Below are 26128 nucleotides of genomic sequence, written 5' to 3'. Positions count from 1 at the left end.
ACAGAGTCACTCTCAAACTGAATTTATCTGTATTGTATACCTCTCACTGAACTCCTCTGACTAAGAAATTGTTTGACTACTTAAATTCCAAAGTGGAGCACATTCTGACTCTTCCTTTTTGTGAAGATCTCCATTCTTGGAGACTTCAATGTTCACCACCAGCTTTAGCTTTCCTCTCCCTTCACTTCCTGGTGAATTGGCCTTTAATTTTGCTATCCCCCACAACCAAGAGCAATTGGTGCAATACCCTACTCATGTTCTTGACCATCTTGGAGACACGCCCATCATTCTTAACCCTTTCCTAACCTCTAATTCTTCTGCTTATGCTGCTATCCTATCTTTTCTGTTGGGCTCCTCTGATCACAATCTCATATATGTATCTCGTCCTATCACTTCAATCTCTCCTCAAGATCCCCCTAAGCAAAGGTGGCTCTGCCATTTTGCATCTGCTAGATGGGGGAACCTGAGGAGGTATTTTGCTGATTTTCCTTAGAATGACTACTGCCTCTGTGTCAGAGACCTGTCTTTGTGTGCTGAGTGCATAACAAAGGTGATAGTGTCTGGCATGGAGGTGTACATTTGTCACTCTTTTTCTCTACCTAAACCTTCCAAACCTTGGTTTAATACAGCCTGTTCTCATGCTATACATGACAGAGAAGTGGCCCACAAAAGGTACTTGAGCCTTCCATCACAAGAATCTCATGCACTTTATATTTCTACCTAGAACCATGCAAAGTCTGTTCTCCAACTTGCCAAAAACTCCTTCATTAATAGAAAGTGTCAATCTTTCAAGATCTAATCCCTCAAGACTTCAGGCATCTAGCCAAAAACATCAATAATTTTGCAACTTCTTTCCCTGCTTTATTTCAGCCAGATGACACCACCGCTATCACATCTACCTCCAAAGCTGAACTCTTTGCTCAAACCTTTGCTAAAAAATCTACCTTGGATGATTCAGGGCTTGCTCCTCCACCTTCTGACTATTTCATGCTACCTATTAAAATTCTTCACAATGATAGTTTTCCATGCCCTTGCTGGCGTAAACCCTGGGAAGCCTTATGGACCTTATGGGGTCCCTCCTATTGTTCTCTGAAACTGTGCCTCTGTGCTTGCACCTTGCCTAGTCAAACTCTTTCAACTCTGTCAATATCTACCTCTCCTTCTTATTGGAAGATTGCCTACATTCAGCCTGTTCCTAAAAAGGGTGACTATTCTTATCCCTCAAAGTACCATCCTATTGTTTTAATTTCCTGCCTATCTAAAGTTTTTAAATCTATCCCCAACAGGAAGATTCTTAAACATCTATCACTTCACAACCTTCTATCTGATCATCAGTATGGGTTCTGTCAAGGCCGCTCTACTGGTGATCTGGCTTTCCTTACTGCCTGCTTCTGTATTTCCACTCTCTATGACTTGAATTCCTTCAAAAGGGTTTCAAGACACTTAGGCTTCAATTTTTGACTGCCACTTTGGACCCTATTCGGGGACCGGCATCTCAGTGGGCCTTTTTTTTTTTTTTTTTTTCTACTTGATTATTGTTGCCCTTGGTTGCTGTCCCTCCTACATAAAAAACAAAAAAGTTATTCTGGATGTCACATCTGTGTAACATACAAGCACAAAACTCATATCATAGAAAAAGGTTTGGTGACCTTGTCATAAACATAAAAAAAAATTACGGGGCACGTGTCTAGAATGGCTGTAACCACTCGAGAGTGTGGAGAAATTTGATATTTTCTAAGTCCAGCGAGCCCCTCCCCAGATGGGGACTCTGAGGCTGGTGTAGGAGTCACCATGATAATTTTGAATTTTGAGTAGAGGGTGTGTGTGTAATTAGGTGTTTATAGTTTTGTGTGAAGTGACTTGTTTTTAGAGTGCAGCCTGTGATTGCTGCCTCGTGTTATGAGACACAAATGGAAACGTTCAGTGAAGTCACTGCTGGGTTTTATGATAGGTTTATGGCATCCTCTGATCCAGTGCTTTAGAACTCACTGGGAGTAATTATTGTTTAACTAGGTGCATACTGCCTCCTCCTCTGTGGGATGAAAAGAAAAAAAAGTACTTTTGGGTTATCTGTGACAACTTTTTATAATGCATTACTTGTGGGTTACCTGATGACACCTTTTAATTTACATATTGATCTTTTTATAGATAAGTGTGGTATTTAAAAAGTTTCTAAATGTTACTTAATTTATTGTTTTTGTCTTTCTTTCTAACCTAATTGAAATTAGGTTAGAAAAATTAATTGGTTTCATTAAAAATAATGAAACCATACCTAAGCTAACCAAACTTAACCTTAAAAAAAAAAAAATAAAAAATAAAAAAAAAAAAAAAAATAAATAAAATAAATAAAACAAAATAAAATAAAATAAAACAAGATAAGATAAAATAAAATAAGATAAGATAAAATAGATAAATAAATAAATACTGAGCAGATGAATGAGTGATATTAAAAAAAAACAAAAAGCAGCAGCAGTGACTGATGAGGGACCAAGACCCTCATCATGGTGAGAGTCATGGTAAGGGGTGGTGCAGTGGCTGGGGCTACATATACAAAGAAGTAAGCACGTAACCACAAGTTTCCTATATATCCTCCTATTTCTTGTCTTGAAAGATATGAGTCTTACCTAAAAGCTTGCTTTTTCAATTTTGAAGTGTGCTTTGAACTCTTGGTTACTATACAGCAGAATGGTGTTCTCCACATATCCCTCCACCCATGTCAGTTGTCAGTGCCTTTCCTCCTTTTCTAGTGCTCTTTCAGTCATCTGAGTCCTCCTTGCAATGACCACCAATGTGGCTTCCATTTCATGCTCATTTCATGGACAGCTAGTGTTGCAGGATTTAAGGCAGCAGGAAAATCAGCGAGGGCCATCTTGTGGAGTCAGTTACCATAGCAATGGCACGGCTTTGATTATGTTATCTGAGAGGTGCCCAAAAGCATTTGATAGGGTGATCTGGACATCCCAGATGCCCTGCACATCCCAAGTTGTCTTTTCAGATGCAGCCCAGGGGACCCAGCACTGAGCCCTGGGGAGCCCTGCTGTGCACTTTCGCTCAGCTGGACTCTGCTGCAAATAATCTTGCGCATCTATGTGATGGATCTAATGGAGGTCTTTAAGTGGTATAGGGACCATAGCAAGGGTGATGTAAGCAAAATTCTCAGGATACAACAAGAAATAATGGGTTCAAGCAGGAAAAAAAGTTATATTTAAAAGACAGGAAGGAATTGGTTCCCAAATAGTGGTGGATAAATGGAACTGACTCAGTAATCAGGTTGTTAGTGCTGAGTCATTAGGGAGGTTTGAAAGATTAGACAAATGTATGGATGGGGATGACAGGTGGAAACAGGTAAGCATGCATTATACAGGGACTGCCATGTCTTGGCCTGATGGCTTCCTGCACCAACCCTTGTGTTTTTATGTTCCAGGGAGTTCTGGGTGGCTTATATTTCAATCGGCTGTGCGGCGCAGCGTTAAAAGCTTTTGCAAAATGATGATGCATAACATCAAAAGGGTGAATGTAGTTGTGCATGTTTGGCTAACCACTAATCCTCTGACTGCCACTTGGTACACCTTTCCCTCATCACCAATCACTGAGACACCTTTACTTGTTCTACAGCCACATCCAATCTTTGAACTGGGAAGAAATTGCAAAGCATATCCTTTTTCATCACTAACTTTCTTGTAGCTGTTTACAAAGACTTGATGCACTGCTTCTGGTGCTGCTAACTGCGTTGTGTCAAAGAGGAGGGGTTAAGGGACTGGCAGGTTGGTCAGACTTAACCCTCCCTGTGTGAATGCATGTTGCCTTTTGCTGAACATTTTCCTGGCTTGTAAATCTGTGAATATTTTATCCTTGACCACTTCCCCCATGGTTAGTGTGTTGTGCTTGTAAAGCTTGCTGAGGCACCATCACTCTGGCTACTGTCCCAATACTGACACCTCTCCAAGTAAACACCACCACCACCACCACCAAGATCTATACAGAATGTCTCAAGAGGAAAGGGACACTAATAACACAGTCTTCTGATACCTAACACAACACTGTCTTATAATACCTAATCAATCTATCTCTGTCATATTTTCTACTCACTTCTTTCTTCTCCTCTTCTTTTCTCTTCATACAAGTATTATCAGTTAATCTGTCTCTGTCATATTTCTCTATTAATTTCTTTCTTCTCCTCTTCTCTTCTCTTCATGCAAGTTATCAGTCAATCTCTGTCATATTTCTCTACTCATTCCTTTCTTCTCCTTCTCTTCTCTTCATACAAGTGTTACCAATAATTGTCTCATTTCTTCACTTCACTGGGCAAGAACACACTATGTTGTACAGTTTTGGTGCTGTAATAGTAATACACTCATGTGAGAGAGAGAGAGAGAGAGAGAGAGAGAGAGAGAGAGAGAGAGAGAGAGAGAGAGAGAGAGAGAGAGAGAGAGAGAGAGAGAGAGAGAGAGAGAGAGAGAGAGAGAGAGAGAGAGAGAGAGAGAGAGAGAGAGAGAGAGAGAGAGAGAGAGAGAGAGAGAAACACAATACAGTAGTCTAGGGAAACAAACTGCATGAAAAAAAAAAAAAACTGATGACCTAAGAAAAAAACAAAACAAACAGCAAAACAATGTTGGTTTACTAGAAAAACAAAACAAAAACTGATGAATTATTTTGACAGTATAAAAAAAAACCTCACACACACACACACACAAAAAAAAAAAAAAAAAAAAAATTACAGGAGAAACCTATAACTTGTTGAGAAGAATAAGGTAGGCCATTGCATATATGGATGAAGAGATGATCAGGAAGATGATCGTGTCGCTGATAAGACCTAGACTAGAATATGCAGCAGTAATGTGGTCGCCATACAGGAAAAAGGATATAAGGAAGTTGAAGAGAGTTCAGAGAGCAGCTACGAAGATGGCACCAAGTATCAGTGACTAGTCATATGAAGAGAGACTGGAAAGGCTACATCTACCAATGTTGGAAAACAGAAGAGAAAGGGGAGACTTGATAGTGATATATAAAGCATATGAGGGAGTAGAAGAAGTGGACTGGAATGACTTAATGATCTGGGATACATAGGACACTAGAGGACATGGGAAGTGGCTGAAGAGGAGTGCTTGTAGAAGAGACGTCAAAAAGTAGTTTCCCATATAGAAGTATTGATGTATGGAACAGTCTGGATGAGGAGATAGTAAATGCAGAAAGTATACATGGATTCAAGGCTAAGTTGGATATTAAAAGATATGGAGATGGGACAGCACCAGCATACCTCTTTTCCCATAAAGCACACCTAGACACCTAGGTAAATAGGTAAATACACACACACACACACACACACACACACACACACACACACACACACACACACTGAAGATCAAAATAAAGGAAGTGAAAAAGAAAAAAAAAGACTGGTTTAATACAAGATGTATAACAGCAAGAAAAGAAAAAGAAGTAGCATGGAATTAGATGGAGAAAAAAAGAGGAAGTGAGAAATGGAAAGAATTCAAGAAGGTTAGAAATGAATATATCAGAATCCTGAGAGAAGAAGAAAGGAATTATGAGAAAGATATAGTTAACAAATGCAAAGATGAGCCAAAGTTATTCTTCAGATATGTGAATGGGAAGATGAAAGACAAGCAAACAATAGATAAATTAACAAAAGATGATGTTACATATGAAGATACATGGTTACAAGCAGAATTAATGTACAAGTGCTTCCAGTCAGTATTCACCAAAGAAAGCAAATTTGAAGGAGAAAGAGCATGGCACAGAAACAATGTGATGAGTGAGATACAGGTGGACATAAGTGAAATTAAGATTAGGAAAGAATTGGATGTAAGTAAGGCACAAGGACTGGATGGAGTGTCCAACTGGATACTTAAGGAATGTTGTGAACAACTGGCAGTACCATAGTATGTTCTTTTAAGGAAGGAAAAATCCTTCTAGACTGGAAGAGAGCCAATATTGTGCCCATTTTTAAAGGAGGTAATAAAGAAGATCCACTGAATTACAGACCGGTGTCCCTAACAAGTGTGGTGGCAAAAATAGCAGAAAGAATAGTTAAAAACAGATGGATGGAATATTTTGAAGAAACACATACATTGACTGACAGACAATTTGGTTTCAGAAGTGGAAGATCTTGTGTCATGAATTTAGTGAGCTTTTATAGTAGAGCAATTGATATAATTCAAGAGAGAGAGAGGGCTGAGCAGACTGTGTTTATTTAGACCTAAAAAAAAGCATTTGATAAGGTACCACACCAGAGACTGCTATGTAAAATTCAGAATATAGGGGATTTGCAAGGCAACACACTGAATTGGATTACAGACTTCTTGAAGGACAGAGAAATGAGAACAGTAATAAAGGGAGAAAAATCAGAATGGTGTAGAGTTACAAGTGGAGTACCACAGGGGACAGTCTTAGCCCCCGTAATGTTTCTGATGTACATCAACAATATGGTGGATGAGGCTGACATTTATATGTCAGTTTGCAGATGATGCAAAATTATTGAAAAGTGGAAAACAATATGGATTGTGAAATATTACAGAAAGATCTAAATAAGATATAAATAAAGTAAGAAATGGGAAATGGAATTCAATGCAAAGAAATACAAGGTGATGGAATTAGGGAAAAGCAAAAGAAGACAGACAAGTTCTTACACCATAGAAGTGGAAATTAAGAAAACCAAAAAAGAAAAGATTTAGGAATTACAATACTAGGAGGAGGCAGTAGACACCTGCTGAAATGATAATTACTCCCAGTGAGGTCTAAAGCACTGTTCAGGGGTTGCCGTGAACTTATTATTAAACTCAGCTGTGACCTCACTTAACGTTTCCCTTTGTGTCTCACAACACAAGGGGGCACTCACAGCCTGCCCTCTAAAGACAACTCTCTTCCTCCACACAAAACTACAAGCACCTAATAACACACACACCCTTCACTCAAAAATTTTAGAATCATCATGGCGACTCCTACACCAGCTTCGGAGTCCCCATCTGGGGAGGGGACCATAAATGTCCCCAGGTCGGACTGCCTTTCTGTTGACGACCCTAAGTGTCTTGACACCCCCCTCAACTTTTTCTTCATTAACTTCTGCAACATTCACGGTCTAAGATCTAATTTTCAATCTGTAGAACACCACCTCTCCTCTTCTCAACCTCATCTTCTTTTCCTCACTGAAACTCAGGTGTCTGAGGCAACTGACAGTAGCCCCTTTTCTGTTCCCTCCTACTTTCTCTATCCTCATTTTCGATCCAAAGCTGGATGCAGCGTTTATGTGCGCAATGACTTAACCTGCTCTCATGCCCACGCTCTTGAATCTTCCGAGTTTTCCACCATCTGGCTATGACTACAGAGTTACTCTCATACTAAATTTATCTGTGCTGTATACCTCTCACCTAACTCCTCTGATTATAAGAAATTCTTTGACTACTTAACTTCCAAAGTGGAGCACATTCTGACCCTCTTCCCTTTTGCAGAGATCTCCATTCTTGGAGACTTCAATGTTCACCACCAGCTTTGGCTTTCCTCTCCCTTCACTGACCATCCTGGTGAACTAGCCTACAACTTTGCTATCCTCTATGACCTAGAGCAATTGGTGCAACACCCTACTTGTATTCCTGACTGTCTTGGAGATACGCCCAACATTCTTGACCTTTTCCTGACCTCTAATCTTTCTGCTTATGCTGTCACCCTTTCTTCTCCGTTGGGCTCCTCCAATCACAATCTCATATCTTTATCTTGTCCTATCGCTCCACTCCCTCCTTAGGATCCCCCTAAGCGAAGGTGCCTCTGGCGTTTTGCCTCTGCTAACTGGGGGGACCTGAGGAGGTATTTTGCTGATTTTCCTTGGAATGACTACTGCTTCCGTGTCAGAGACCTGTCTTTGTGTGCTGAGTGCATAACAGAGGTGATAGTGTCTGGCATGGAGGTGTACATTCCTCACTCTTTTTCTCCTCCTAAACCTTCTAAACCTTGGTTTAACACAGCTTGTTCTCGTGCTATACATGATAGAGTGGTGACCCACAAAAGGTACTTAAGCCTTCCATCACCAAAATCTCATGCACTTTATATTTCTGCCTGGAACCATGCCAAGTCTGTTCTCCAACTAGCCAAAAGCTCCTTTATTAACATAAAATGTCAAAACCTTTCAAGATCTAACTCCCCTCATGATTTCTGGCATCTAGCCAAAAATATCTCCAATAACTTTGCTTCTTCTTCTTTCCTTCCTCTATTTCAACCAGATGGCACCACTGCTATCACATCTATTTCTAAAGCTAAACTCTTCGCTCAAACCTTTGAAAAAAACTCTACATTGGATGATTCTGGGCTTGTTCCTCCCTCTCCTCCACCCTCTGACTACTTCATGCCACGTATTAAAATTCTTCGCAATGATGTTTTCCATGCCCTTGCTGGCCTAAACCCTCGGAAGGCTTATGGACCTGATGAGGTCCCTCCTATTGTTCTCCAAAACTGTGCCTCCGTGCCTGAACCTTGCCTAGTTAAACTCTTTCAGCTCTGTCTGTCAACATCTACCTTTCCTTCTTGCTGGAAGTTTGCCTACATTCAACCTGTTCCTAAAAAGAGTGACTGTTCTAATCCCTCAAACTACCGCCCTATTGCTTTAATTTCCTGCCTATCAAAAGTTTTTAATCTATCCTCAACAGGAAGATTCTAAAATATCTATCACTTCACAATCTTCTATCTGATCGCCAGTATGGGTTCCGTCAAGGCCGCTCTATTGGTGATCTATTGGCTTTCCTTACTGAGTCTTGGTCATCCTCTTTTAGAGATTTTCGTGAAACTTTTGCTGTTGCCTTGGACATATCAAAAGCTTTTGATAGAGTCTGGCACAAAGCTTTGATTTCCAAACTACCCTCCTACGGTTTCTATCCTTCTCTCTGTAACTTCATCTCAAGTTTCCTTTCTGACCGTTCTATTGCTGCTGTGATAGATGGTCACTGTTCTTCTCCTAAATCTATTGACAGTGGTGTTCATCAGGGTTCTGTCCTGTCACCCACTCTCTTCTTATTATTCATTAATGATCTTCTAAACCAAACTTCTTGTCCTATCCACTCCTACGCTGATGATACCACCCTGCACCTTTTCACGTCTTTCCATAAACGTCCAACCCTTCAGGAGGTAAACATATCACGCAGGGAAGCCACAGAATGCTTGATTTCTGATCTTTCTAAAATTTCTGATTAGGGCAGAGCAAACTTGGTATTGTTCAATGCCTCAAAAACTCAATTCCTCCATCTATCAACTCGACACAACCTTCCAGACAACTATCCCCTCTTCTTCAATGACACTCAACTGTCCCCCTCTTCTACACTGAACATCCTGGGTCTGTTCTTTACTTATAATCTGAACTGGAAACTTCACATCTCATCTCTAGCTAAAACAGCTTCTATGAAGTTAGGCGTTCTGAGACGTCTCCGCCAGTTTTTCTCACCCCCACCAGCTGCTAACTCTGTACAAGGGCCTTATCCGTCCATGTATGGAGTATGCTTTACATATCTGGGGGGTTCCACTCATACTGCTCTTCTAGACAGGGTGGAATCAAAAGCTTTTCGTCCCATCAACTCCTCTCCTCTAACTGTCTTCAGCCTCTCTCTCACCGTCGCAATGTTGCATATCTAGCTGTCTTCTACTGCTATTTTCATGCTAACTGCTCTTCTGATCTTGCTAACTGCATGCCTCCCCTCCTTCCGCAGCCTCACTGCACAAGACTTTCTTCTTTCTCTCACCCCTATTCTGTCCACCTCTCTAACGCAAGAGTTAACCAGTATTCTCAATCATTTATCCCTTTCTCTGGTAAACTCTGGAACTCCCTGCCTGCTTCTGTATTTTCACCTTCCTATGACTTGAATTCCTTCAAGAGGGAGGTTTCAAGACACTTATTCATCAATTTTTGACCACTGTTTTGACCCTTTTATGGGACAGGCATTTCAGTGGGCATTTTTTTTATTAGATTTTTTTTGCCCTTGGCCAGTGTCCTCCGTACATAAAAAAAAAAAAAAAAGTGATAATTTATTACCCGAAAAACATGTAAACAAAATAGTTGGGGAAACCTATGAATTACTATGAAAGATGAAAGGGGCATTTACTTACATGGATGAAGAGATAATGAAAAAAGTTGATGGAATATATGATTCGACCAAAACTGGAATACGCCAATTTTTTGGTCACCCCATAATAAAAAGAAAATAAGGAAAACAGAAAGGATCCAAAGAGCTGCAACCAAATTGGTACCAAGTTTGAGAGATTTAACCTATGAAGAAAGATTGAGGAGATTGAATCTTCCATCATTACACGAGAAAAGAGAAAGGGGGGACCTGATTGCTATATACAGTGCTTTAAAGGGTAAGGATCAAGTTGACAAAGAAGACTTATTTGTGTGGGGACTCAAGAGGACATGGAGTGAAACTGAGGAAAACAGCAAGTAGAAGAGATATCAAGAAATATGGTTTCCCAAATAGAAGCATAGAAATATGGAACAACTCAGATGAAACAGTGGTACAAGCAACAAATATTCATGAATTTAAAGTTAAGCTGGATGCTTATAGATATGGAGACAGGACAGCACAAGCATGGCTCTTTTCCTGTAAAACACAACTAGGTAAATACACACATACATTTTAGTATTTTCATAACCCAGGCATATAGTATCAAGTTAAGGTTCCCTCATTACCACTCAACCAAACAAGGGTGCAAACTACAGTATTGTTCCTTCTCAGTACAACAAATACTAAATATAAATGTTAGTGGTGTACAACATTCTCTCTCTCTCTCTCTCTCAGTAGTAATGGTTGTATGGATAAGATTATGAATACAAATACATATATAAAGTCTACCTATATAATTCTCTCTCCCTCTCTCTAAGTAGTAATGGTTGTATGGACTGAATTATGAATACAAGTACAAATATAAAGTCTACCAATATAATTCTCTCTCTCTCTCTCTCTCTCTCTCTCTCTCTCTCTCTCTCTCTCTCTCTCTCTCTCTCTCTCTCTCTATCTCTCTCTTTATTTAAACTTTACAGCATCACAAAGTATACATAGAAGTCACAATGCTACGTATTACACTTAAAAGAAAATTGGGGTTGTGTATTGCCTATGCATACTTGTGCTTTGGCTTAAAGAACCACTTTTTTCTTGTGGCTCTATTAAAAAAAACCTGCCTGTGAGCTTCAACTTTCACATGCTGTGTCGACATCTCACGCACTGAGGGCACTGTCACATTGAATATGTTCCAAAGGTGCGAGACTCTCAACACAAAGGTTCTCTGGTGTTGGCTGGCATGTGACCCAGGCACCACGATCTGCTCAAGGCTGGAGACCACAGTTCTCGTGTCTCTCACAGCAACTTCCAGGGGTGTGGCACTCCTTGTATTTGTGCCTTTTGGAACATCACCAGTGCAGCAATGTCTTGGCAGTACTCCAGGGGGTCCAGTGGTGTCGCCTGTGTGGGTGGCTGGAGGTTGTCATCCTCTAACAGCTGCAGAACATGCTGCTCCATCTTCTCGAGCCTCTGCAGGTGTGTGGCTGTGCTGGACATCCAGGCCACTGCCCCATACTCCAGGTAAGGCCTGACTTGTGCCTTGTAGAACAGCTGTATCCCTCGCTTGTCCAGGTGATGAGCTACTTTACATGGGGCAGAGACACATAGGGAGGCTTGGTGGGCGATTTGTTTTAGATGGCGGTCAAGGCACAGTCCTCACTCCAAGTCTACTCCAAGGATTTGTATGTGTTTCTGGAGTGGAAGGGTGATGGTGCCAAATGTTACTCTTCCCTCGACAGCCTGTGAGGCTGATTGAGTCTCTCAGGGGCAAATCGTACCTGCCAGTGCTCCCCCCACTCCTGTACCACACGTAGCTTCTGAATGATATCAGCAACTGCTAGCTGGCTGTCTTGGTGGTGGTAGGAGCAGGAAAGAGTGCAGTCATCGGCATACCAGGAGGAGGCAGTAGGCACCTGCTAAAATGATAATTACTCCCAGTGAGGTCTAAAGCACTGGATCATTAAACTTATCACTAAACCTAACTGTGACCTCACTGAACGTTTCTCTTTGTGTCTTACAACACAAGGGGGCAGTCACAGCCTGCCCTCTAAAGACAACTCTCTTCCTTCACACAAAACTACAAACACCTAATTACACACACCCTTCACTCAAAATTCAAGATCATGGTGACTCCTACACCAATCTCGGAGTCCCCATCTAGAGAGGGGACCACAAATGTTCCCAGGTCGGACTGCTCTTCTGGTGTCGACCCTAAGTGTCTTGACTCCCCTCTCAACTTTCTCTTCATTAATTTCTGCGACATTTGCAGTCTTAGATCTAATTTTCAATCTGTAGAACATCACCTTTCCTCTAATAAACTTCATCTTCTATTCCTCAATGAAACACAACTGAGGCAACTGACAGTAGCCCCTTTTCTATTCCCTCCTACTTTCTCTATCCTCATTTTCAATCCAAAGCTGAACGTTGCATTTATGTGTGCAATGACTTAACCTGCTCTCGTGCCCACGCTCTTGAATCTTTCGAGTTTTCCACCATCTGGCTATGACTAAAGAGTCACTCTCAAACCAAATTTATCTGTGCTGTATACCTCTCACCTAACTTCTCTGACTATGAGAAATTCTTTGACTGCTTAACTTCCTAAGTGGAGCACATTCTGACTCTCTTCCCTTTTGCAGAGATCTCCATTCTTGGAGACTTCAATGTTCATCACCAGCTTTGGCTTTCCTCTCCCTTCACTGACCATCCTGGTGAACTAGCCTTCAACTTTGTTATCCTCCATGACCTAGAGCAATTGGTGCAACACCCTACTTGTATTCCTGACTGTCTTGGAGATATGCCCAACATTCTTGACTTTTTCCTAACCTCTAATCCTTCTGCTTATGCTGTTACCCTCTCTTCTCCGTTGGCTCCTCCAATCACAATTTCATATCTGTATCTTGTCCTACTGCTCTAATCCCTCCTCAGGATCCCCCTAAGTGGAGGTGCCTCTGATGTTTTGCCTCTGCTAGTTGGAGAGACCTGAGGAGGTATTTTGCTGATTTTCCTTGGAATGACTATTGCTTCTGTGACAGACACCCATCTCTGTGAGCCGAGCTCATAACAGAGGTGATAGTGTCTGGCATGGAGCTGTGCATCCCTCACTCTTTTTCTCGACCTTAAACTTCCAAACCTTGGTTTAACACAACTTGTTCTCATGCTATACATGAGAGAGCAGTGGCCCACAAAAGGTACCAGGATCTCATGCACTTTATATTTCTGTCTGGAACCATGCCAAGTCTGTTCTCCAACTAGCCAAAAACTCCTTCATTAACAGAAAGTGTCAATCTTTCAAGATCTAACTTCCCTTGTGACTTCTGGCATCTAGCCAAAAACATCTTCAATAACTTTGCTTCTTCTTTCTCTCATTTATTTCAACCAAATGGCTCTACTGCTGTCACATCTATCTCTGAAGCTGAACTCTTCACTCAAACCTTTGCTAAAAACTCTACCTTGGACGATTCAGGGCTTGTTCCTCCCTCTCCTCCAGCCTCTGACTACTTCATGCTACCTATTAAAATTCTTCACAATGATGTTTTTCATGCCCTTGCTGGCCTAAACCCTCGAGAGGCTTATGGACCTGATGGAGTCCCTCCTATTGTTTTCTGAAATCGTACATCTGTGCTTGCATCTTGCCTAGTCAAACACTTTCAACTTTGTCTGTCAACATCTACCTTTCCTTCTTGCTGGAAGTTTGCCTGCATTCAGCCTGTTCCTTAACCCCTTCACGCCCAGGCGGCTGACCCATATGTCCCATACCACCCACCCCCAAGACTTACGCTCATCCAAAAATATTTAAGAAATGTGCATGTAAATGCTAGAAAAATGTTATTAATCCACTATTTCCACTTAATAATGAGAAATATGGTATAAACATACACAGTGATATATTATAACGTATAAGAAATAATAATGGCAATGGTAATGATGATAAAAAATCATTGTAATGACATAAAGATGGTGGTGAAAATAAAAGCAATAGGAATATAAGTAGTAGTTGTAGTGGTAGTAGTGGTGGTGGTGGTGGTGGTGGTGGTGGTGGTGGTGGTGGTGGTGGTGGTGGTGGTGGTGGTGGTGGTGGTAGTAGTAGTAGTAGTAGTAGTAGTAGTAGTAGTAGTAGTAGTAGTAGTAGTAGTAGTAGTAGTAGTAGTAGAGACATTTACTTACAGTAAATTACAGGTGGCTGGGGGTGAATGAAGTGGCGGGGGAAGATTAGTTATTTTGCTGCTTTTTGGTGACACCACTTGTGAATCTTGTGAATCTGCAGCTAGTTCACTGTGCCACAGCTGGGAGTGGTCCATGCAGCACAGTCCTGGTTCACCAGGACAATAGTAGACAGTGTCCTTCCTCTTCTTTCCATTCTTCCAGCAAACTCGGCATCGTTTTTGCTTTCCCGACTGTTCATGGCGAACCCATGCATGGTACAAGTCCTTTTCCTTCATTACTTTCAGTGGGCATTTCTTTCTCCTGGCCTCATCTTCCCTGATGAGTTCAGTTCACATAACCATTGGTGGCTGACATCCATGATGAACTGAAGAAATTCACCTTTATACTGAGACCCCTTTCGGTACGCAATGTAGGAATTCAGAAGCATATGGAATATGAAATGAATTCCAAGCTTTTTGAACCAGGCTAAGCTTTTCCTTCCAAAAGCATAAGGCTCCAGCAACTGGTCAGCCATATCTACAGTTCCCATTTTGTTGTTATATTTTTCAATGTGCAGTGGTCTATTATAGAAAACAGTCTTTTTCCCATAGTATGTTTTACACTTTTCACCCATACCAATAGTGTATTTTGTGGTGAGCACTGTCACTTCTTTCTTGTCCTGGTACTTAACAAGTAAAGTATTCCCTTGTCTGGCAAAAACAGATTGAAATCTCTCTAATTTTTCAGCCATCATCCTTTTGGGGGGTCCTCTACAATTTCTCACAACACCAGTCATTGTGGTGTTATGGCTCAGCAAGTAATTGCTAAGTCTGAGACTTGTGTACCAGTTATCAGTAACTACATGTCGACCGTGATCCAGTAAGTCCTTCATCAAATGTATGACAATGTCTTCTGAAATGCTGAGGTTCCCTGCTGCTGGATCATCAGTTTTGTAGGCCCCTTTGCCATAATAGACAGCAAAATTCCAGGAATATCCATCCCAGTGGTCACCAGAGGGGCAAAGAACAAATACCTTGATGCCAAAACAATCTCTTTTTGTTTTTGTGAACTGTCTAAATCCAAAACAACCCTTCCACAAAATAAGTGCTTCATCAACAGCTAGATCCTCACCTGGTTCCATAACTGCTTGGCACCTGTCCCTCATCAGGTCCAAAAATGGTTCAATCCTGGTTGACAGTACATTTTTCTTGACAGTGGCAGCAGATGAAAATCTCAAGAAATTGAGAATGGAGAGAAACCTATTCCTACTCATCACTTCCTTTGTGAAAACTCATGGGCCTCCAAAAACTGCATTGTATGACCAATACATATGCATATTAGGTAGTTGTACCACTCCCATGGCTATCAATAACCCAAAGAATACATGCATGTCATCTGCTGTTACTGGTTTCCACTTTAGCCCATGTACTTTTTTCTTTGTTGGATTTTCAGCAAATAAACATCAGCTCTCTCATTAGCCTATGAACACAATTTAGAAATCACATAGCCATCTATAAGATGACTAAAAGCATCTCCAGGAGTATGGAAAGTAAGGACTGGAATAGCCTGGGGCCCTTCGGCAGTACCATCGGTGAAGCCGGGCAGTGCACGTGGCTGTGCGTCAGCAAAGATGTCGACAAGAAACTGCCACCCAGTCTTCAACTGGATCAACATCCTGCCATAATTCACTATCACTAAGCTCCAGTTCACTGTCACTACTCTCATCTTCACCCTCACTTTCTGGCACATCTGATGTATCAGGGTCTGAATCACCCCTGTCCAACATGGCTTCACATCAATTACTGAACTTTATTGAAGGGAAAAAGTACTCTAACTATTATTTCTTCGGGGACTGGAATTTAGACCTGCTTAAAGCTAACGATACAAGCGTAATAGACTTTATGAATCTTATGTATTCTCATGGATTTTTTCCACTAACTACTAAGCCTACTTGGGTTACTGATACTGGCGCCACGCTTATTGATCATATTTGGACAACTCAACCTGGAAACAATATTATGAATTGTATTATATACACTGATATAACTGACCACTTTGCAGTTTACTCCCAGTTCCTTATGAACTCTAATAATCAGAAACATACATATGTATATAAAAGATGTTTTATCCTAGTGAATATTAATAATTTCATAAAGAAAGTAGGATTTACTAACTGGGAACAAATTCTAAATACTTACGATCCACACAAGGCTTTTGAGATGTTTTTAGGATTTTTTCTTGATAACTTTCAACAATGTTTCCCAGTAAAAAGGTAAAAGATAACAAATACAACAGAAGTCCATAAATAACCTCCGAGTTAAAGACCAGTATTAAAGAAAAACATAGATTGGAAAAACCGGCTGTAAAATGGCCTTTAACTTACAAATCAAGATATAAGCCCCACAGAAATAAATTAGTATCAATCTTACGTACTGCTAAAAATAAATATCATCAAGATGAATTGAAATCCAGCCAAGGTGATGCTAAAGCCACTTGGAAAATTATTAACCAACTACTGGGTAGAACTATTAACAATAAAAACACAAATGAAATCAAATTAAGGAATCAATCTGCTCCTGCAGCAACTATCTTTAATGATAATTTTCTAAGTATGGCAGTGAAGATACATCCACATGGAAATGTACAACACGTTTCTCACAAGGCCTACATGAATCAGGCTTCAGCCTGTTCTGTTTACTTTTATCCAGTTACCATAGATGAAATACAATATTACTTAAAGTCTTTGAAAAACTCAGTGGCAGGATATGATGAAGTTTCACCTGAAATGCTGAAACTTACAGCAGAGTATATCAGTACCCCACTTACTCACATAATCAATCTATGTTTCAGACAAGGCTATTTTCCTGATAAACTTAAAATTGCTAAAGTAATACCAGTCTTCAAATCTGGTAATAAGGGAGATGGAAATAACTATAGACCAATTTTTGTTTTACCCTCACTTAGCAAAATATTTGAAAAAGCAATAGCAAGGAGACTGACAGTATTTCTAGAATCTTTCAACCTGCTATCAAACAATCAATTTGGATTCCACAAAAATGAATCTACAGAAACAGCAATAATAAAGTTTACAAGCGAAATATACAAGAATATGGAGAGAAAGAACCATGTTGTAGGGGTTTTTCTTGATTTGAGTAAAACATTTGACTCTATTGATCATAACATATTATTAGATAAGCTAGAAAACATTGGAGTTAGAGGATTACCACTAAAATTGTTTGCTAGTTACCTGTCAGGTAGGAAACAGTCTGTATTTTGTAACAATTACATGTCAAATAAAAAAAGCTATTATTAAATGTGTGCCACAAGGTTCTATAATAGGTCCCATATTATTTCTGATATACATCAATGATATATGTAATGCTAGTGATATGCTCAGTTACGTTCTATATGCCGATGATACAAGTCTCCTCCTAGCAGATAATGATTTGTATAACTTAAATGTAAAGTTAAATCAAGAATTGCATAACATATTCAAATGGATAACCGCAAATAGATTAACAGTAAACATTAATAAAACTAACTTCATATTGTTTCAAAGCCGCTCTGTTGTAAGTAATTTCGGAACAGTTTCTTATGGAGGTTGTGAGCTAAATCGTGTTTCTTCTACAAAATTCTTAGGAGTTATTATTGATGAAAATTTAAATTGGAAAAAGCATATACAGTTGGTGTGTTCAAACTTGTCAAAAATGTGTGGAATTTTATTCAGAATTAGGTACAATCTTACAAGTGAAGCCTTACGCAGCTTATATTATTCATTATGTTATCCGTACCTTATTTACTCTTTATCGATCTGGGGCTGTATTTGGCCAACAGTTGTGAATGATGTCTATGTAGCACAAAAGAAAATAGTAAGAACCATTGCCTTCGAAGGTAAATATGATTCCACCGACTTACTGTTTAAGGACTTAAATATACTAACTTTCGACCTCTTAAAGATATATTTCATAGAGCTGACCATATATAAAAATGTTAATGGTAATGATCCTAATAACATAATATTTAATGTATTCCACCATAGCCAAGGTACATGAGGAAATCACTTTAATCTCATTTGCCCACGAGCAAGAACTAGTTTGTATAAATTTTCCATACACTGTGTTGGTCCTAAAGTATGGAATGTATTACCTGATAATATAAAAAATTGTTGTAATTTCAATATTTTCAAAAGTAAAATGAAAAAGTTCCTATTTAATAGTCTAAGTCAAAACTGAGATCTGTAATAAAGTTTTAGTATTTTTTTTTTCTATATTTGAATTATGTAGTTTATTACAAACATAACTTATCTTAAAGATATTAGCTCCTAAAAAAATGGTGTTATAATATTATTTATTTTCTACTGTTCCATATGATTTATATTGTTGCCCTGCCCTCTATATAAGTCGAATTTATATGTATATCACTCCTCTGTCTGCCAGGGAGCCTCAGCTCAGCGGGCTAGTGCCCGATTAATCATGTAATGCTACTTCTCTGTAAAAAAAGAAAATGCTGTTCTGGGCAATAAACAATCAATCAATTAATCAATCAATCAATCAATCAATCAATGGCTGTGAATTCCTAAAAACTATCACAAAATATAGCAAAAATAAGTTTCCAATAATGGCAAGGCAATGAGAAGACACTAAAGTATGTCCTTTTGTATCGATTGCCTTAGGCAAACTGGGCATGGAGAGGCACTTCTGGCCAGTAATATTTTATGATGGACAGTCATGCCACATAAAAGCAAATTGATTGGCTGATAGGCATGGCTTATTTTTATTCCCAGCAGTACGCTATACTAGGCTCATAGACTGCATACAGGACGAAAAACCACTCCAGAATATGTACGGGTATTGCATGACATATATGTATACGTCATGGTGTTTGGTACGGAGTATGTCTGTGACATAAAGGTGTACGTCATGGGCATGAAGGGGTTAAAAGGTGACCGTTCTAATTGCTCAAACTACCGTCCTATTGCTTTAATTTCCTGCCTATCTAAAGTTTTTTAATCTATCCTCAACAGGAAGATTCTTAAACATTTATCACTTCACAACCTTCTATCTAATTGCCAGTATGGGTTCTGTCAAGGCCACTCTACTGGTGATCTTCTGGCTTTCCTTATTGAGTCTTGGTCATCCTCTTTTAGAGATTTAGATGAAACTTTTGCTGTTGCCTTAGACATATCAAAAACTTTTGATAGAGTCTGGCACAAAGCTTTGATATTCAAACTACCCTCCTACGGCTTATATCCTTCTCTCTGTAACTTCATCTCAAGTTTCCTTTCTGACTGTTCTATTGCTGCTGTGGTAGACAGTCACTGTTCTTTTCCTAAATCTATTAACAGTGGTGTTCATCAGGGTTCTGTCCTGCCACCCACTCTCTTCCTATTAATCATAAATGAACTTCTAAACCAAACTTTTTGTCCTATCCACTCCTACACTGATGATACCACCCTGCACTTTTCCATGTCTTTTCATAGATGTCCAACCCTTCAGGAAGTAAAGAGGTAATGCAAGGAAGCCACAGAATGTCTGACTTCTGATCTCTCTAAAATTTCTAACTGGGGCAGAGCAAACTTAGTATTGTTCAATGCCTCAAAAACTCAATTCCTCCATCTATCAACTCGATACAGCCTTCCAGACAACTATCCCCTCTTCTTCAGTGACACTCAACTGTCCCCCCTCTTCTACACTGAACATCCTTGGTCTGTCCTTTTCTTATAATCTAAACTGGAAATTTCACATCTCATCTCTAGCTAAAACAGCTTCTATGAAGTTAGGCATTGTGAGATGTCTATGCCAGTTTTTCTCATCCCCCCCCCAGCTGCCAACTCTGTACAAGGGCCTTATCTATCCATGTATGGAGTATGCTTCACAAGTCTGGGTGGTTCCACTCATACTGCTCTTTTAGACAGGGTAGAATCAAAAGCTTTTCATCTCATCAACTCCTCTCCTCTAACTGACTGTCTTCAGCCTCTTTCACATCACTGAAATGTTGCATCTCTTGCTATCTTGTACTGCTATATTCATGCTAATTGCATACCTCCTCTCCTACTGCAGCCTCGCTGCACAAGACTTTCTTCTTTCTCTCACTCATATTCTGTCTACCTCTCTAATGCAAGAGTTAACCAGTATTCCCAATCATTCATCCTTTATCTGGTAAACTCTGAAACTCCCTTCCTGCTTCTGTATTTCCACCTTCCTATGACTTGAACTCCTCCAAGAGAGAGAGGTTTCAAGACACTTATCCTTCAATTTTTGACCACTTTGGACCATATTTGGGACCAGCAACTCAGTGGGTTTTTTTTTTGTTAGATTTTTTTTTTGTTGCCCTTGTCCGGTGTCCCTCCCTTAAAAAAAAAAAAAAAAAAAAAAAAAAAAAAAAAAAAAAAAACTGACTGCTGGCAGGCTCCTGAGAAGATCATTGATGTACAGGTTACAGAGGACTGGTCCCAGCACGGAGCCCTGAGGAAGTGAGGCCTCCACTGGGAAGTCTCTGGACTGGTGCCCGTTTATGATGACATCAAGGACCTTGGAGGTAAACGCCCATCAGCATCAGAAGGGGTCCCTGGATGCCTTTGGCAAGGAGGTTTTCCAGCAAGCCCATGTGCCACACCCGATGAAAGGCACCCGCAATGTCTAGGGCGATGAGAAGAGTGTCCAGGCCGTTATCCAGAGAGTTCTACCAGTCCCTGGAGAGGAGCATAAGTAGATCTGACATGGAGTGGCAAGACCTAAATCCAAATTGCTGGTTGGAGAGAAGGACATTTTCTTTGAGGTGATGATTGATGGCCTCCACCACTATCCTCTCAAGGATCTTGCCCACTGCTGACAAGAAAAAGATTGGTCTGTAGTTGGCAGGATCTGACCTGGAGCTCTTTTTGTGGATAGGCACCACATGAGCTGCCTTCCATATGGAGGGCCAGGTGTTTTCCCTGATACAGGCCATGAACATGAACACTCGTGAGAGTGGTCCCGCCAGCTCACAAGCACAGTGGCGAAGAACTTGTGGGCTCACATCATCAGGTCCAGTGGCCTGACGACTCTCTCTCTCTCTCTCTCTCTCTCTCTCTATGTGATGTGATGAACATTTTTCTTTTTTTTGTTGTTCATTGTACTACTATCAAATTGTCTATTTTAAAGTTATTGTCAATAATTTCTCTCTCTCTCTCTCTCTCTCTCTTCCCCTCACTTTCATTGTTGCTTATTCACATTTTTCTTTCAAACATTAACTTATATTTCTTACACGTAATTTACTTACTATAAGCACTTGTTTTCTCTCTTTATATTCTTGGTAATTAATTACACTTCTTAACTTTTCTTCATTTGTTATGTTTTTCTTTCTTTTCTGGCACCATTTTCATTATTTAATATTTATTCATCTATTTATTCTCTCTCTCTCTCTCTCTCTCTCTCTCTCTCTCTCTCTCTCTCTCATTGTTAATATTTTCATCATTTATTTTTTTTTCATCTTTTTATACATTTTCTCTATACTTTTGACAATTAATCATTTAATTTTTCTAAACTTCTTTTAATCTTTTTCCCTCTCTTTATACTTTTGACAATTAATCATTCTATTTACACTAAGTTTTTCACCTAATTATGCAGTTTCCATTAAGAGGTAAGTGAGCCAGACATCAGTGGTTACACAGCTTTGTAAATATAGAAGAAAGGGAGTTACAAAGAAAGAGGGGGTGGGGTGTCACAGGGGAGGGAGAGGGAAGGTACAATGAAGTAAAAGTATTAAAGCAAACTGGAAATGACAAAATAGAGACTGGCTTACACTGTAACATTAGAAGACAAGCTAAATCTTTGAATCCCTTGTTTATCTAATCCTCCAAACTCTTGCTACTCCCTAAACATAACACAAAAGCAATCCTATGTGAGAAAAATAATTAAAAAATGATAAAACAGACTTGTATAAACTTGTATATTAGAAGACACCACCTCAAAAGTGGACTCTGATGTGCTTGGCAATCTCACTTTCTCCAAACATCACACTCAAACTCCCTCACCCCAGTGTGTCTGAAGGCGTGTCCATTGAGATGAGAAATGGTAGGAAATCACTTGCCACACTCATCACACATAATTCCTAACACCACTGTGTGTCATGGTGTGTCTGGTGAGGGGAGACTTGTGGGTAAATTTCTTCTTGCACTCATCACATTCATAATTTCTAACACCACTGTGTGTCAGGGTGTGTGTAATGAGGTGAGATTTTTCAGCAAATTTCTTCCCACACTCATCACACTCATAATTTCTATCACCACTGTGTGTCAGGGTGTGTCTGGTGAGGTGAGACTTTCTGGTAAATTTCTTCCCACACTTATAGCATTCATAATTCCTAACACTGTTGTGTGTCAGGGTGTATGTGGTGAGGTCAGACCTTCAGATAAATTTTTTACCACACTCATCTCACTCATAATTTCTAACACCACTGTGTGTCAGGGTGTGTCTGGTAACTTAAGACTTTTTGGTAAATCTCTTCCCACACTCATCACACTCATAATTTCTAGCACCACTGTGATAGAAACACACACTCTTGCTCCAGCTTTTGCCAAAGCAAGACCTCCTCTCCAGGACACCCAGCTCCCAGCAGCAGCCAGCTAACCAGCAGCTATCATCATGAAGGGAGGCTCCACCCTGCACCAAGTCACTGAGTTGCGAGCTCCGCCCACCGGGTCCGATAGGAACTAATAGGCGCGCAGCTCCGCTGTCGCTCTCACTCTGCCACCCATATATAAGAGATTTAGCAAGGAAACACTCCAGTCTCCCATGAGCCACCAAGGAAGCAACAACTCTGCTCTGCTTCTCCACCGAGAAAGCACTCAGCTTATGTTCTTCTCACAGGCAAAACTTTGTAAATCTTTGACACAAAGGTTTTGCACAAAAAAGAATATAGAATATAGACACACAGCAGTCACTTAGAAGCATTGTGGCCTTCCCTACATTCCTGGTGGAGAGAGCCTCACCTAAGGGTATTGTGGAAGACCACAGCATCTTGCATCTTACAAAAGTGACTTTTGCCAACTCTGCTCCTTCTCCTTTACCCCTTTCTTCATTCATACTGGTGAAAGAATTAGGTTCTGGCCTTAGGTAGGCCCGTCCTGAGCTCCTAGCCACCAGGGGTCTCTAAGGTTGGCTAGAGTAGCCTTGGAAGTACCTCAGCAGTGTACAAGCCCTGTCTCTCAGGGTTAGATAGATAGGGCACTCCCACAAGTCAGGACTCCCCAAGGGATATAGGCACTAGGGCAGTAGGCAACAACAATAGGTTGTTATAGGTCTCTCATGGTTGTAGCACCTTCTCCAAGGCTGTAGTGCCACAGGGCTGTCCTATGGTTTCAGGATGGCCACTCCACGCTGCCCTGGCTGGACGATAAGGTACCGGATCAAGACTGCGAACATCCCTGCCAACCTGAGCAACGCATTTTCCACCAGGAGCCAGGTTCCCCACAAGAAATGTTTCCAATCTGGCTCATAAATCATTGTTGGCCTAGCCAGTGAGGTGGACCATGAAAAACACACCACTTATCAGGCAACTGAAAATCTAAAACTCCAGGCTTTGAGTTGGTAGTCTCTGGAGGAAATATCTGCTAGAACAATCCTTGCCCATTGAGTAGACGACTATTAATTGAAAAAAAACTAACAGAGATCTCCGAGATGAGATCGAAGCAAGAAACGAAATACAAATTGATGAACTAAATATCATCCCAAAAGCTCATGATAAAAATACGGCTTTGATCAAAACAGCAGGCTGATCTGATAGAAAATAAAGGTATTGAGGTTTTTTTCCCAAACAGTGCCTACATATAACATTAACATTGAAGAGTACAGACCCGTTACACAATGTTTCAAATGTTACAAACTCAGCCACTGTACCAATCAGTGCAAAGAAACTGAACGGGTGTGCTCTAAGTGTGCAGTTAAGGGCCATGACTACAAGAACTGCCAGACACCCACCCTAAAATGTGTAAACTGTGATGGAGAGCTCACAGTGGTCTCCTTCAAATGCCACATAAAACACGAGTCAGCAACAAACAAAACTCTCCAAAACCTCCAAAACCATGCCACCACACCCAACACCCATGCACACAATCCCTAACACCAACATGAATGCGGAGAAACTCCTGCTTGCAGAAATAATAAAATATTCAATTCAAACCTCCTTTGGCGACCTTAAGGGGAGCGCCCACCTCCAATTGCATTGAAAATTATTTTTTTCACTTTTTTTTTGGGGGGGGGCTTAAATTCATCCCACATGATAGGGGAAACATTTGGTATACAATAATCACGGATCTGACAAGTTTAGGCTTAGCTAGAGAGCGGTTTCCCCACCCCCCCCCACTCCCGTCATGCTGGGGCGGCGTCTTGGTGGCCGCGCACAGCAAGCTGCCATAGAGAGAATTGCTTATTTCTCTATCAATGGCTTACAATTGTCCTTCTCTACAGCAAAATCTATGCTGGAAAGAAAAAAGAAAAAATATATACTGTACCTTTCTAAAATAAAGTAAATCAAAAGGTAAAAGAAATGAAAATGACAAAAACTGACAACTTGGTACCAGTATGAAGTGTGAGTATACGCTTTGTACGCATGTTACGTCCCCCACCACCCAGTTGGTATCCAGCATCTACACAGCGAGCATCTCTGCCAACCTGTCCCAGAAGCATCTACTCTATAACTCATCATGCCATGTTTATCAGTGAAGTGAAAGAGGTTGATGGAGAAGATGAAAGAAGCAAGGATAGTGAAATGGCAGAGAAGACAGCACCAGCCACCACAGCCGGGCATTGTTGTGGAACATGAGCCAGCCGTGGCAGCGCCACACATGGAGGAGCATCACACTGCCTCAGCACAGCCGCCGCGAGTGGAGGAGCCACAGCCAGGAACATCCAAAAATGAGACATCTCTTGCTATGCTGAAGAGACGGCTGAGAACAGAAGTGAGAGTACCAAGAGATGCCATAAGACCGGCATACATGATTGTAGAAAAGGCAAATTTGCTGAAGCCCCAAGCAAAATGCAAGAAATGTGGATCACACCTTGAACAACATCGGGAAGTTGCTAACAGGTATGGGGCTGCATACCAGCTCTCAGAAAAATGCCAGGTGTGCGGGGAGGAGACGAAGCACTGGACATCACCTCAACAGCTTCCGACCGGAGTGTTCGACATCAACATGAAGCTAGTAGAATTTACCTTGGCAAATTCTGGATATAAGACTATCCAGGACATGGAAGTGATGTTCAAATCTAAACTACTAACTTCCAACAGATTCTTCAAAATCGCCAAGAAAATAGAAGAAGAAGGCATTGCAGACTGCGAGAAGAAGTTGGAGATGTCACGCCAGCTTATCCACAAATACCTTGAACATCTCAACCCTCAGGCACCCGAAATAAAAGATGTAGAAGTCACCTGTGATGGAACCTGGTCCAAACGCGGATTCATCGCCAAATACGGTGTCGTCATCGTCATTCATTACCTTACTGGCCTGGTGATCGACTACGTGCTTCTCTCGAAATATTGTGCATACTGTGAGAAACATTCTGGTGATGAAGGTGATTGGTACGATGCCCACATGGATGAGTGCAATAAGAACTTCGAGGGTAGCTCACCTGCAATGGAGGCAGAAGGGTGGCTGAGGCTGTTTAGAAGATCCCTGAAAAAGTGTAAAATGAGGTATGTGGCGGTGATCTCCGATGGTGATTCCATGGCCTATAACTCTATAGAAAAGGAGAAGGTCTATGGAGATATACAAATCAGCAAGGAAGAGTGCATCAACCACGTGGCAAAGAGAGTCGGGAAACTGCTACGTGACTATGTGATGCAGAAAAGTAAAAAAGGAGAAGGTGTTGCAGGTAAATGTGCTGGATCCCTGACTGCTGCAGTGATAAGTAAATTGCAAGACTACAACAGATAAGCAATAATAAACAACAAGAGAG

General features: G+C 40.7%; 1 long non-coding RNA gene across 1 annotated transcript in view; it reads right to left on the bottom strand.

Annotated features, from left to right (window-relative positions):
- The window catches only part of LOC135093872 (uncharacterized), a 42349-nt gene that overhangs the window by 2673 nt on the left and 13548 nt on the right, over positions 1-26128 (bottom strand). The gene's annotated exons all lie outside the window — the stretch shown is intronic.

This window comes from Scylla paramamosain, chromosome 44 (assembly GCF_035594125.1).
Source record: "Scylla paramamosain isolate STU-SP2022 chromosome 44, ASM3559412v1, whole genome shotgun sequence".
NCBI lineage: Eukaryota > Metazoa > Arthropoda > Malacostraca > Decapoda > Portunidae > Scylla > Scylla paramamosain.
This window is presented reverse-complemented; position numbering and strand designations above follow the sequence as displayed.